The following is a 15,257-nucleotide window of genomic DNA, read 5'->3' on the forward strand; positions in this document are numbered from 1 at the left end:
GTTGATTTTCATATTAGTTTTTTAAATAAAATAGCTTTCTTTCTTTTGGGAAATACTAATCTCGCTAAATTAGTCAAAAAATTACTAATTTTATTAGTTATTTCTAAGAACTACCAACTCATTAGTGAATTTCTCAGCATAACCACTGTCAAGTCGTTGACACAGAAAAAGAGAAGATTATTTTGTTACTCAAACAGACTTTCAAGAGTAGGCGAGGGACTGGATTTCAAAGAAGACACTGGCTATCACGGAAATTAACGAGAAGTACCCCGGAATTTTCGATCAAAACGGAGAAATAGTGAGTTTATAATAAATTATAGATGAGAAACTCGCTTCAGTTTTTTATATTGCAACAGTGATTACAGTTTTTCACCTGCTCAATTTTAGGGCAAATATAGGATTTTTGCTCTTGAATAATGGTCTCTAGTTTGTATTTTTGTTATTTAATTAGAATTTCTTTTCTTCGCAGCGATAAGTGCCACGTATTAAAAATAAATCTCATCATGCAATTTAAAAAACGATTTAAAGTGATGCCTTAGAAATAAACATTTGCATTACGGACATGCGCGTCTCTCCAGAAACGTCTCATTTTTGACTTATCAATTAGTAAATTTTGACTAACCAATTGATATATTTTTGACTAACGAATTAGTTGTTTCGCCACGGTCAGCCATGGCGACGGGTGGTGCGCCACGTCTAGCGTTTGACTAAGTGAATTGGTTAGACAAAAGTAACCAATTCAATTAGTTATTTTCACCAATTATCAATTATTGAGTTCTTACTTTTACTATTAGTCAAATTTGACTGCTAATTAGTTAAATTTTAACTAATTCAGATTTAGCGAGATGTGACGCAATTTTTGTTTTCGTAATCATTTTGGTATTATGATTTGAACAAATATATCTCCAAATATATTAAAATTAATTAAATCTTGCACCGACGCATGTGCGACGTGCCTCATGTATTACAGCACGTGTTTTATAATTGCTTTTGACACATTCTTCACTTTGATTAATAGAAAAACATATAATTAGTGTTGAAGAAGTGTGGAGCCATTTTTTTGGTTATATTACACTCTCCAGAATTATTATACTGTATAATTTTTATTCTTAAATGTTCATATTGTTGTTCATATTGATTAATAACAAATTTGTAGATCTTTTTCAAATGCACAGTTTCTGTCTACTCATCTTTTTCCGTATTTTGCATGGGCTTGAAGTTCTGAATCATTATTAGGATATATTTTTCGTATTTTCGAATACTATAAATATCCATACAGAGCACGTTTGAATCTTGAAAAAAGTTGTCTCAAAAATGTTTAAAATGCGCTCGCTCTTTTAATTTTTATCCAAAATGGCTCGCTAAAGAACTTGACCTTTAGTTTAGAACACTCAAGAATAAACCAAACGCCAAGCCAAATTTTAAATTCTTTCGAAAGTTATCGTGCTAACAAACTACAAATCTACAGACTAACAGACAGAATAATTTAAAAAATATATTTTTCTGTATTAAGCGACAATTCTGGAGTTTCAGTTTTTTTATTTTATAAAATGTAAAAGTAATTATTAGCTCATTTGAGAAAGAATCGCGGAAATTTATACTATAATCGGTATATTCTGTAGATATTTTATATGTTGAAATATATCAATGAGAATTTAAAAAAAAAATTATCCTTAGAATTATCTCAGGGCATCTACTCAAATTCTCTAAAAAAAATCCCTGGGCATTCTACACTGAACAAAAATTGTTCTTGAATCAAGAAAATATTACTTGATTCAAGTCAATCGCAGGTACGAATGGGGACGATAGAATATGAGTATGTTCCAATTAAATAAGTACTTGCTACCCTATGCTTGGAACAAGCGTACATTTTCTTAATCTGAGAAAATGTATTCTTAGATAGAAAATCGCAGTTTATTATTCTAAAACTGTATTGTGTTACTTCATATAGAGATGTATTCAAATGCAGAACATAGTTTACTTCCAAGAAATCATTTCTAATACATTTCAAGAATATATTTTCTTAATATAAGAATATGTAGTATCGGAACAATAGACTAGTGCCTCAACTGCACACTATTCATAAAAAAAAATTTTTTTTCGAAATTATTGTTATATAATCTTCATTTTTTAAATTAATAAAGCACGTAATTCGCGCACACGATTACTTACACGTGTAATCGTACGCCTAGAAGCTTTGAAAAATCGCACTCGCCGAGGATTGAACCCTCCCTTCCGTGGATCTTGGTGACAAAAGTTTGGGTAAGAATTTCAAGGCAGGGTCGTACCAAGTCATATGGTGAGCCTCTACCAACTTCAAACTAAAAATTGGTGAACTCAACTTTAATTTACCATTTTTTATTTAGAAAAATTTTAGCATTGAATTTTACTTATTACAAAAAAGGCTCGATACTTTCTTTTCTTAATATATTTTTAAAAGTTTTAAAATATCTAAAAGAAATGAACAATAAATAAAAAGTCTCCGTAAAATGCGCAGTTTTCAATTTATCCAACTATTTTATTGTATATAATACTCTCTTAATCAATTTTTAATACATAATAACATTTCTTAAACAATAATTTAAAATATTTGAAAAAGCGAAGTAAGTTTCACTTATTTAACGAGGCACTTAATACTTTTTGTTTTTAAATATTTAAAATGCATAACGGCAACACAAAGGTAATAAATAATAAAGAAAAGTTGCAAGTAAAAAAATGCTTTAATAACATCGATGACAAAAAATTATGCCCTGCTATACGAAAATTTTCATAAACTGCACAGTTTTCAATTTATCGAATTATTTTATCATACTTTTTTTACAAAGATTTAAATATGGAATTGATTTCCTAAAACAACAATTTAAAAACTATCTAAATCATCTAAAAAATGAAGAACTTTTAAGTTCAAAAACGCTTTGCTTGACAAAAACTTTATCAAAAAGATCTCTTTTAGATGGCAGTATTTATATGCGTCTTAATATTCTGAATTGTCTACTTAATTAAGTATAGTCAAAAATTAAGTTTCTCAAAGCTCTGTAGGCTTTGAGGTACACATTCTCATCGTGACACTCGCGCTGCGCGCTCGATTTCCGACAGACATTTGTAAACAGGTTTTGTTGTATTTTTTTTCTTGTAACAAAAAGTACGCGTCCTATCAAGAAGTGATTTTTAACGAAATTGTAGATCTTTTTTGGGATAACCATTTTTGGTCATTCATCTTTTTTTGTATCCTACATCGTTTTTCCACAAAATGAAATTTTTTATTTTCCATTATTTTTTGTGCAATCAAAATTTAAATTTTCGAGTTTTTAAGAAAATCCAAAAATTGGGTTTGATAATCTTGTAGGGATTTCAAAAAGAAATGTTTTTCTTCTCTTGGCTTTTTTCATATCGTGCGTTTTTCGGCTTCAAATTTTTATTTTCGGTTGATTAACAAAATTTTGAAAACGCTATAACTCTGAGAATTTTTTTTATCGAAAAAAGTCATTAGTATAAATTGTTTTCTCTTTTCAATACTATAAATATCCTTACATAGAATTTTCAAATTCAGAAAAAAGTGGTCTCAAAAATTTTCAAAATGCGCTCACTTTTTGAATTTTTATCAAAAATGGCTGGTTTACGTACTCGTCCTTTATTTTAGGACCTAGAAAAAGTGTGCCAAAGATGTATTTGATTCGTTCATTTTATCGAGGGTTATCGTGTTTACGGATGGACGGACAGACAGACATACGCCATCGTGAAAACCTGATTTTCGGATTCAGGGGGTCTCGTAACGTAGAGATCCGTTGAAAAAGTGTGATGTCAAATTTCCGACAATTCTAATACTTTCTCAATCATAAATGATGAGAATGTAAAAAATGCTCGATACTTTATTTTTATTTTAAATATACAATACTTCGAAATCAGAAGAAACAAGAATTCTATAACGAAACGTTTAGTACAAGAACTTGCAGGTTAAAAGCGATCTCACGGTGGTCGGCTGAAAAATATTTGTTTGCTCAATTTCTACCACTTAAAATTTTCTTGCCTTGATAAGGGTACTGTACGAGTACCGAAACGTTGGTAATGCAAATTTATTTATGTTTTTTATTTTATTGTAATTTAAAGGTCATATAAATAAAAAAGACGAAAGAATGAAAAAGAGAAGGAAGGGGGTGTGGTTGGCTGCTTTCTCATTTTTCTTTCCTCTTTTTTATTTTTTTCCGAAATTTTTATTTTATTTTTTTGTTGTTTTTTTTGGGGTTTTTTTCAGATTACAATAGGGTTCTTTCGTTTTCGTTTATTCGTTGTGGTCCAAATTTGGTCGTTGGATTCTTGTTTTGTTTAACAGGATTTTGTATTTATTAATTTTAAAAATGAAAAATAATCATAATTTTGTAAATATTCCTTAATTTTATTTTAATATGTTGCTTAGGGAATAGATTTCAGAAATAAAATTATAAAAATATCGCCACTAGTTAGTAAAACAGTATGTAAAATTGCCTATCAAATTATTTTAAAAAATTCCAAAAATATTAGCAAACGGTTGTACAGATTTCGCTTTAACCTTATGGACGAGTTTCAGAAATATATATTTCTTTTATCGGTTTTCAGCACATGAAAGTCCTTAGTTTATCGACTTTTATTATTATTAATTCATTTTAAATATATATCTATTATATCTCGTCAAAATTAAATATAAGTATCTTCAATTTTAAGTGTATTTTAATTCTAAAATTCTTAAATTTTACAAATTTTTAGAAATAATTTAACTAATTTTCCATATACTTAAAATACACTTTTTTTTAAATTGCATATATCTTATTCTGAACAAATACATTATATCTTTAAGCATACAGGGATGTATCTTCTTCCTGAATTTTTCATAATTTATTTCATTACTTATTTTTATTGAAAATAATTGAACCTCTTGCGCTTAAAAGCGGGAATTCAGCCTGAGAAGAAATGTGCTGAAAGTAATTTTTAAAAAATCATTCGAATTTGAATTTTAAAGACTGACAATCGTATACAATTTCCAGACGCATCTTTTTTTTCTTCTACAAGAATTTTTAGACTTTTCAGTTTTTTAAATAAGTTTATGCTATGTTCTGAAACTCTTCTAAGGTTTAAATTATTTTTGAATTTCATTAATTCTACTAAATAGTTCTTGAGTTTATTCGATTATTTACGTTTTTTTAACTTTTTAGTCGTACCGATTTGAAAAATGTTGCTTTTAAAACCTTCTACATTCAAAATAAAAAGTCATTAAAAATTTTCACACGAATATTAGGAAAATAATTTTTTTTTTTTTAATCTTATCAGATTCTAAATTTCATATATTTAAAAATTATTCGAATTTTTACTGCTTTTTTTTAATTATGTAAAATAAAAAAAATGCCTTTAAAGTTTTTTAGATATTTTGACAATTTTTGAAATATTTTGTAATTTTTTTAAATGTTTAAAAATAATCTCCTGAAATTAATTTTTCGCAATAAAAAAATTTATTTTATTTATTGCTAGGAACCTAAAAGAATTTTTGCCATTTTCGTGAAACCTTACGAAATTCTTAAAAAATCTTTGAAAGTTTTAATTATTCTTAAATCCTTTAAAAAATTTTAAATATCTCTTAAACTTACTAAAATTTGGAAGTACATGTTTTAAACCATCACGTATTTTAAAAAATTGCGTATCAAAATTGCACAAGATGGCCTGATAAGAATTATGTTCCTTAATTAAAGATGTAAAAAAGTTGACTTATAACCTCCTAAATTTTTCTAATGAATTTGAGGAAAAATAGTTTTATCTGCTTTAAATCTTTCGGAATTCCTTTAAACCTCCTAAAGTTGATTTTTTAAATATTTAAAAATGTAAATTTCTAACAGAATTTAAGTTTAAAATTCGACTTGAATATCTTCCTTTCTTCTAAATATTTCTTGAATTTACTCGATTTTATTTATTTTTATTTATTAATTTAACAAATTGAAACATTTTGCTTTAAAATCTTCGGCACTCATCTTTTAAATTTTTTGAAATCCTTTTTAGTTATTGAAAAACCTTTTTTAATTTTCTCTTAAAGTAAATTTTTTTTAAATAAAAAATTAACCAAATTTTTCACACAAATCTTGAAAAAGTTCTGTTTCTAATTTTGTCAGATCGTCTACGCTATCTAATCATTAAAAATTATTTCAATTTTTCCTGATTTTCTTTTAAATTCGGAAACATTAAAAAGGTTGCCTTAAAATCTTCCAGATTCTTCAGTGACAATTTTTTACATCGTTTAAAATGTATTAACATCTTTTTAAATAATCCCTTAAAATTAATTTTTCAAAATAAAAAATTACATTAATTATTCGTAGAAGTCTAAAAGAATTTTTTTCATTTTCGTGAAAACATACAAAATTAAAAAACCTTCACAAGTTTTATTATTTATTTTCAAATCGTTTCCAAATTCCTCAACATCTTTTCAACGTACCCAAATTTGAAAGAACATTTTGTAAATTAAAATTAACTTTAAAAAAATTGTGCAACAAAATTGGGCAAGAAGGTATTTTAAGAATTAAGTTCCTTATATTTTTTTATAATGATATAAGATGGAAAAATTGCATGAACTTTCATTCCCTCGACACTGCAAAACCAGTTAGCCACCGAAAACGAATCGTGAAGTCGGGGGGCTCGGGTTCTTGCTCGTGCATTTTCGGCTCTACATGAGGCTGGCCTACGCAACATGTAGCAGAGCCGACTAAACAACGTTACTACACCGGCTCTTTTATAAACACTTTACACCGTCTTCCGCACTGGAACGATACAAGAACTGTCAATGATCGCACTGGCTGAGATGAAAAAGGTACGCTCTCACGTTTGACACCGAACTTTGCACCTATAAAGATGTGGGATAACACACTTCAGTTGCAGAGCGAAAAACGTTCATTTATCGGTGTGATTCAGCGACTTTTTTCTAACAGTTTAATATATTACATTTCACAGTATGTGTGTGGTGTCTATTGTATCAAGTCTACAGTTCTTATGTTGAAAAAATTGGTGCGATTCTATCACATTCGTTTCAAATTAATAATTATTTGAAGGAAAATATTCAAGGATTGTTCTAAGAGAAATTATTTCTTCGCTGAATAACATAAGCATTTTTTTCAAATCATGGGCTAAAGAGATATCTGCAATTTTTTAATTCTGCAAATTTACAGTGGACATTTTACACGAAAAGGAACAATTTTTAGGCATCAAACACTTTTAGAAAAAAAAAAATAAGGATATTTTTTAGACCACTATCATAAGTATAGAACAATTACGCAAGTCAATTATGAATAATGTTTTTCTTTGTCCATATAAATATATAACTGTATACGAACTGTATAACTTTTGTATATAAAATCAAATAGCGTTTCTTAATTTATGAAAGTAACTTTACAGAAGGACAACAAATTTCCTAATGGTACAAGCTTTTAGGAAAGATATAATTACCACTAAAAAAAATCCAACTCTTAACGAAATATGCCTTTAATATATTGAAGTCTAACCTACTTGAGCCTACTAGCAAAATGAGCGTCCTCATTATTTGTTATAACTTGTTTTTTACTATTTTAATAGTTGCTTAAAATTTGAAGCATATTTAACATATTCATATATTCAGTCAAATATATTCAGGAAGAAATTCTGTTTGAACCTCCTGAAAAACGTGCAATTATATCAGACAAAAATGTTGAACATTTCGCTTCAAAATTAAGATGAAAAAAATATTGAATAATTATTCATTATTTAAAGTAATTAAAATAAAATAATAAATATGGCAATGTGAAACTGCCAAATTATGAATTTTCAACTCAATTTTAAATTTTCAATATTTTACTTACTTGTACCACGACTTTTCTAGTGTCTAAGTTTTGAAGGAAATATTCCTTTAACAACATTTTTGTCAAATAACACTAGCTATCATTTACTGAATTTTATCTTGCCAATAATCTATATCTAGAGCTTTGTTAACTTATCATTTGTGGGGTAATCGCTGGACCGAAAACCGGGAAATGAACGGGAATTTTTTGAGACTGGAAAAAGCCGGGAAATGAGTATGATTATGAATTTATTTATTCACAAGGAATTTCACAAGTTTTTAGAAGAACCATCTATCAAATCACTTGGAATATCAAATAATATAATTCAATTAAAAATAAATTCGATTTCAAAATTTTTTAATGTTAAGTTTAGTTGTTAACTGTTGTTACGTCGTAACCTTGAATTGCTCTAAACTTAGTATCGACTGGACAGACATCGTTCGTTTATTTAGGCTTCTTAAATTAATTTTGAACACCGCTTAAAACTTATCTTTGTCATCGCACGTATTGGCAATTTAGAATCTTCAGGCCTTAGCCTGCAACCTTAAATTCTCCCCAAAACAGTTCCTAGATTGTATTTACAGAGGTTTAAAATAGTTAAAATGCAGCTGTTATAACTATCTCAAGTTGTCTATATTTATGATTCTGAAATTCTCTACCTTTGTTCGCCGCACGTTCTAGCACTTTAGGGACTAAGTTGTGAAAACTCTAATTTGAACGGATACTGTACATCTTTCGTCCAGATTGCATTTACCACTTAAGCTGCTTAGATTCACAACAACTCAAAATGCTGACCCTACCATAAAAACGTTTACAATTGTACTTAAACTCAGTCTGAAGATGATTTGACTTTCTCAAAATATGCTACGTCACGATTTGGGTGTGTCTAAATGCTCCTACTTCCACGTTCCTCAGCCAATAAGCAATAAGCATCCTTTCATCCCTTCTTCAATTTTGTATCTCGACAACTCTCAGTTTACTCTATCGGTACTATTCCAGGACTTACAAATTTCACTTCCACGGAGAAACATAGTTATCGCTCTTACTCTTGATCTGTCTACAAGAGTAAGACCCGTACCCGTCTTTATTATAAATAAACTTACAATTAATTTCAAGTAAAGTGTGGTGTGTGAATTTATTCACAATACCCTTCTGTTCATTTAACGCATGTTTTTCCTCGTCCACAAAACAACTATTTTAATTACTACATCATTTAATTTACAACGCCTAATTCAAAAATCTTTTAGTTTGCAATTTTTCGTTTTATATCGCCATTTTTAAGCGTAAATTTTTAATTGAAAATATAAAAAAATAAAACTATATCAATTAATTAATGGGTTTTAAAACTATACTGTATTTCGAGTTTTAAAAATTGCAAAATAATTATTTTACAATATGATTCTAAATCGGGTTTAAATTAAACAATTTACAGATTTTGACGTTGAAAATTCAACTTTTTCAATAAGAAATACTTAATAATTAAGCAAATTGAAATGTCGGATTCAAACTTTATAAACTAATTTTAATATGAAAATAACTTACCATTAATATATTCATTAATGAAACAAATTTTTTTTTAATCCTATTGAAATATTGTTTCAGTTGAAAATATGAAATTTTTAACCCATTCAGATTGAAAATTTTTAATTAATAAAATATCTGAATGAAAATTATACATCAAATATTCAAAAGTAAACAATTTGAAACGGAATCGTTTGAAACAGAAAGTCTTCAATGTTAAAAATTTCAGAGTGCAATATTTGAACTTTTAACGTTACAATTGTTATTGTAACGTTAAGTAACGATTGAAAATTATTAATTTGAAACGACCAAAATTGAAAAAAAAAATAAAATTAATTTTGGTATCTAATTTCTTCTCAATTGCAAGAGGAACTTTTTTAGGTTTACATTTTTATTGCGTGGAAAAATGTGAAGTATTGTGTTTTGAAAATTTTTATTAACCTTGAAATGATAAAATTCTAATTTTTGTTAAATTGACAGTACATTTTATATTTGTAAACTTTTTAATGATTTGGAATAGATATAGTTCTTTTTTTGATGGAAAAGGCTATTTTTTTATTTTCAAGATTCTTATTGTGTTTCAGGAAAGAATGTTTTATTTTCGTTTTTTTCGTCTGAATTAGAAGAGGATAATTAAAAAATATAGAAAATTCTAATTTTTGAGAAAATAGCAGTACATTTTATGTTTGTAAAGTTTTTATTGAGTTGAAAGAGATACAGTTTTTTACATTCTCATTGCTGAGAGTGTAATGTAATCGTCCAAATAACTTGTCTAATCGCTAATTTGTTCATACGAATCCGCATTTTATACACTTCTGAAGGTCCTCAAAATAAAGGTTAAGTTTGTTAACCAGAAATTTTCAACCAAAAATAAAAAATTGAGATCATTTTCAAAATTTCCAATATTTTTTTAATTTCATAAATTTTTGTCAAAGTTTATTATAGATGGGTAAAAGACTTAAAAATTATCTAAATAAAATTTTTTATTTCGATGAAAATTAAAACAGTTATATACTTTTGAAAAATTTAAAAATTTTCAAAAAATATTTTTTTAACTTTTTTTTATAGATCCAAAAATTTCATTCAAAATTTTGACTAGATACCAAATATATTTTAAAACTATTCTGGCCGAATTTTTCGATTAGCCCACAATTTAGAAAATTTGAGCATTTTTAAAATTTTCAAAATTTTTTTTTGAACTATAGACATTTTGTCAAAGTTTCTTATAGATAAGTAAAAGACTTGCAAATTATCCAAATAAAATTTGAAAATTTTCAAAAAATATAAAATTTTTTTTTTCATAAATCCAAAAATTTCATTTAAAATGTTCTCTAGATACCAAATTTATTTCAAAACTATTCTAGCAGAATTTTTCGATTAACCCACAGTTTAAAAAATTAGAGCCTGTACAACCTATAACTGTTGAGCGCGAAGCCCGATTATCGCAATGAGAATGTAATCGTCAAGGCTGTAGGAGCTTTGAGAACCTTCTTTAATGTCAAATTTAAAAAAAAGTTCAGCTTCACTTTATGATTACAGTTTAGGAGGGGTTTGAATTACAGTATATATACTTAAAAAAGGGAAAGGGACCGCACTCTAGGATAGTCGAACTGAATTATGGTTCGGGTCTCCACCAAAAAATTCGAGATATTTGCTCAGGAGAATTAATTGAATTTCCCGTGGGGCACATTTGTCCCCCGCAGGATCCGTGTAGGGTTAAGTTACAGAACGCTCGATAGCGCTGGCGTCGTAATTGTCGTAATAAACTTAAATTCTTACTTTATAGATTGAACAATTATGCGGTATATAAGGTAAAAACTTGCAATGTACGATATCACGATTTTGCACTATTATAATGCAATAATTACGATATATAGCGCGCCTTAGGCGCGCTCTAACTTGCGAGCCGCGCCATTTTTTACATTCTCATTCATGAGTGTGTAATGTATTCGTCCAAATTTTCGATCTCTGGTTTAAACGGATCTTTACGTTCCGGCACTCACAAAATCCGGAAATCATAAAATTTTATTGTGTGTCTGTATGTCTGTATGTCTGTATATCTGTATGTATGGTTACCTGAATTTTGTAGACACGCTAACTTTTGAAGGATTTGTCCAATCAAGTCAGCCTTTGATACACTTTTTAAGGTTCCCAAAATGAAGGTTAAGTTCGTCATTCAGATATTTCCAAGCAAAATAAAAAATTTAGAGCATATTCAATACTTGAAGAAATTTTTTTTTTTCAAATTAAAAAATTGTTGTCAAATTTTCTTATAGATGGGTAGAAGACTAGTAAATTATCTAAAAAAAAATTTTGAATTTCAATGAAAATTAGAAAAGTTATATACTTTTGAAAGTTTTGAAAATGTTCAGAAAAATAGAAAACAACAAGTTTCGAAAAGATTAGGAAATTTAATTTAAATTCATCACTAGATATTAAATATATTTAGAAACTATGGCAGTTACATTTTTCGATAAGACAAAAATTCAAAAAGTTTAAGCTCTTTCAAAATTTAAATCAAAATTTTTAATAAGTTTTAGAAACTTCGTCAAATTTTCTGGTACGCGTTAAAAAGATTCGCAAATTATCCTAAGGACATTTTTAAATTCGAAAAAACTTCAAAAAGTTATATGCTTTTCAACATTTTGAACATTTTCTAAAAAAGGAGAAAAAAAATGTTTTAATAGGTTAAGAAATATCAATCCATAAGTTTAAAGCGTTGTTTTTAGTATATTTTAACAAGATTTACAAATTGTATTGATGAAGTTTTTCAATTGGACACAAGTTATCGAGCGCGAAGCGCGAGTTTTGTATGCAGAATGTAAACGTCATTGCCGTAGGTGCTTTAAAAACCTTCTTTAGAAACTAATCGAAAACAGTTTTAAAGTTTCAATCACAGTTTTCAATTTAATTTATAGTATTTACGTATTTCGTTTTTTTCTCAATTAGAATAACATAATTAAAAAATATTTATTTTCATTGAGTCGGAGGAAAAGAAGTGTTGATTTTCAATTTTGTCTTAATGTACAATAGTTTTTTACTGCTACGGTTGTTATAGCACAAGAAGAAAGAAAATTCGTTTTTAAAAGTTTTTCTAAATAGGAAGATGCACTCATTTTTTGATATAATTAGATGATATCTTTCCTATTTTTCGAAAGATATCGTCTTCTAATTGACTCAACTATTATAAGAGTAAAGACGATTTTTTAATTGACATTGGGGTCGATCGTATTTGTTTTGTGTTCTGCAATTAATTAAAAAGATAATTATTTATTTTTGATAAAAATCGAAATTAGATTTTTTATATTTTATACCGGACTGACTCACTTGATTAATCAGCAAGGCCATGTGAATCCGCCTTACTTTGTACATTTTAATTAATTTAAATTCATTGCAATCTATATTTTCAAAAAAAAAAAACTTTATTATAACGTTTTTATTGAGTTGGAAGAGGGACATGTTTCATTTATTCACATTTTTATGAATGCTAGATGAAATTGAGGATAAGTTTTAATTTAGAGAATTTAAAACGATAGAGCGAATTCATATTTTTTAACCAGATATCTTTGAACAATTCAACTTATCAAAGTGTGAAGGTTTAAGTATTGCAGTTTAATTGCACTGAAATGAACATTTTCAATTAAAAAGTGTTAAAAGCTTCTATTTTATATGTGTCAATTATTGAGAGTTTAAATAAAAAATTTCTAAATTAAAATTCGTTTAAACTTTAATTTAAATCTCACAAGTTACGAACATTTTTGTACTACAAACAGAAGCATGATATAGAAGAGATTTGGCGGGGAATCCCAAGTCATGATCCCAGTACAGTCAGTCGGTCAGATGGTGTGATCATCGCGAGCTCGGCTATAGACGGCATAGCTTGGAAGCCTTCGGGCGTTTTTAATATAGTTTTTTAGAATTCTCGCTAATCCCGGTTACAGATATTACTAGCGGCACTCATTTTAATACATATTCTTATTTAAGAATACTAAAATTTCGTAGATTTCTTACAACTTATGTTACGTAAAATTCTTACTTTTGACGATATTTTTTACAAAATGTGTTATTGACGATTATCAGTTTTTCACACTCACCATTTTCAAACAGTAAATAAGACTTTTTCTAAACGTAAATACTAATTTTTGTTTGCTTAAATTTATAATAATACATAAAGAAATACCATCATCTCTTATTATAGTAGGAATCTTTATAGCACTACCCCGATTATCCCTAAATTCTTACATTATATTTTAATTATACATAAAGAATGAATCAAATATTTAAATAGAAAGTCTCTTCGTGTATACCTGCTGGTAAATTATCCACCCCAAGCTGAAAAATTATACATATTGCGTTATATTGTATATAGTATTGTTCACGATGGATAAACTATATATAATTTTACCGTCTGGGACGTAGGAGAACATCTTGGAGATACTAATATTTAATGTAGTCAATAAATCGAAGTATATATTAAAAAATGGCTAAATTGTGCACTTGTTTAATTAATTATTTTAAACAATTAACCATTTTCACCAGAAAATAAACTAATATTCAGAAATATTACTGAAAACTAGTTTTTAGTCCACACCATGAAAAACCGAAGTCATATATATTCAATAGCAGCAAAAAAGTAATTTTTTCATATTAAATTTGATAATAATGTTTTGAAAAAGTTAATACGTTAATATGAACATTTTTCTCGCTAAATCTGAATTAGTTATATTTAACTAATTAGCAGTTAATTTTTCATTAATTGTAAAAGCCAGAACTCAATAGCTGATAAATTTTCAAAAATAACTCAAAATTTACTAATTGATTAATAAAAAAATGATACGCTTTCAAAGAGACGTGTATATCCGTAACGCAAATGTTTATTTTTAAGGACTCACTTCAAATCGTTTTTTAAATTGCACGATGAGATTTATTTTTAATACGTGGCACTTATCACAGCGCAGACAAGAAATACTAATTAAATAACAAAAATACAAACTATAGAGACTACTTGTTAGGAGCAAAATCCTATATTTTCCCTAAAATTGAGCAGGTGAACAACTGTAATCCCTGTTGCAATATAAAAAACTGAAGCGAGTTTCTCATATATCATTTATTATAAACTCACTTTTTCTCCGTTTTGAATGAAAATTCCGGGGTACTTCTCGTGAATTTCCGTGATAGCCAGTGTCTTCTTTGAAATCCAGTCTCTCGCCTATTCTTGAAACTCTGTTTGAGTAACAAAAGAATCTTCTCTTTTTCTGTGTCAAAGACTTGACAGTGGTTATGCTGAGAAATTCACTAATGAGTTGGTAGTTCTTAGAAATGACTAACAAAAATTAATCATTTTTTTGAGTAATTTAATTGGCAAGGTACAAACAGTGGCCCGATGACTAATTTATTATTAAAAATCTTGAAAGTAACTAATTTTTTAGTCAAAATTGAGTTTACTGATTGAATTAGTTAAATTTGAACTAATTCAGATTTAGCGAGTAGGGTAGAAAAGATTTGAATTCTGTTAATCCTTAAGAAAGAATGTTTACTTCTTAACCTGATTATAACACATGAATAATTTTTTATCTTTACTCAACGATATAACTTATTATTCCTTATAACAATATCCACTGATTTTGAACATTTTTGAGCAAATGCAAACAGTCTAATCAAAATGGAAGACTTGAATTATATTTTGAGAAAAACATTAAACTTTATGTATTATCAAAATTATGAAATGTTATCCAAATAATACAAGAATGTTACGTGATTGTTATATAGCTGTTTCGGAACTTTGATGCTATTTCTTATAACTGTTATGAAATTACAAAAAAATTGCCCATGTTACTGATGTACAACTATTATGTGATATATCCGCAAACATTAGGTAATATCCAATATTAAACAGTTATGAAACTGTTATGT

The 15,257-nt window shown here is 27.6% G+C and overlaps 1 protein-coding gene across 1 annotated transcript in view; it reads right to left on the reverse strand.

Annotated features, from left to right (window-relative positions):
* LOC117173629 (nose resistant to fluoxetine protein 6-like) overlaps window positions 1–15,257 on the reverse strand; it is a 73,782-nt gene that overhangs the window by 57,473 nt on the left and 1,052 nt on the right. The gene's annotated exons all lie outside the window — the stretch shown is intronic.

Source organism: Belonocnema kinseyi, chromosome 5 (genome assembly GCF_010883055.1).
Source record: "Belonocnema kinseyi isolate 2016_QV_RU_SX_M_011 chromosome 5, B_treatae_v1, whole genome shotgun sequence".
In the NCBI taxonomy this organism is placed as follows: Eukaryota; Metazoa; Arthropoda; class Insecta; order Hymenoptera; family Cynipidae; genus Belonocnema; species Belonocnema kinseyi.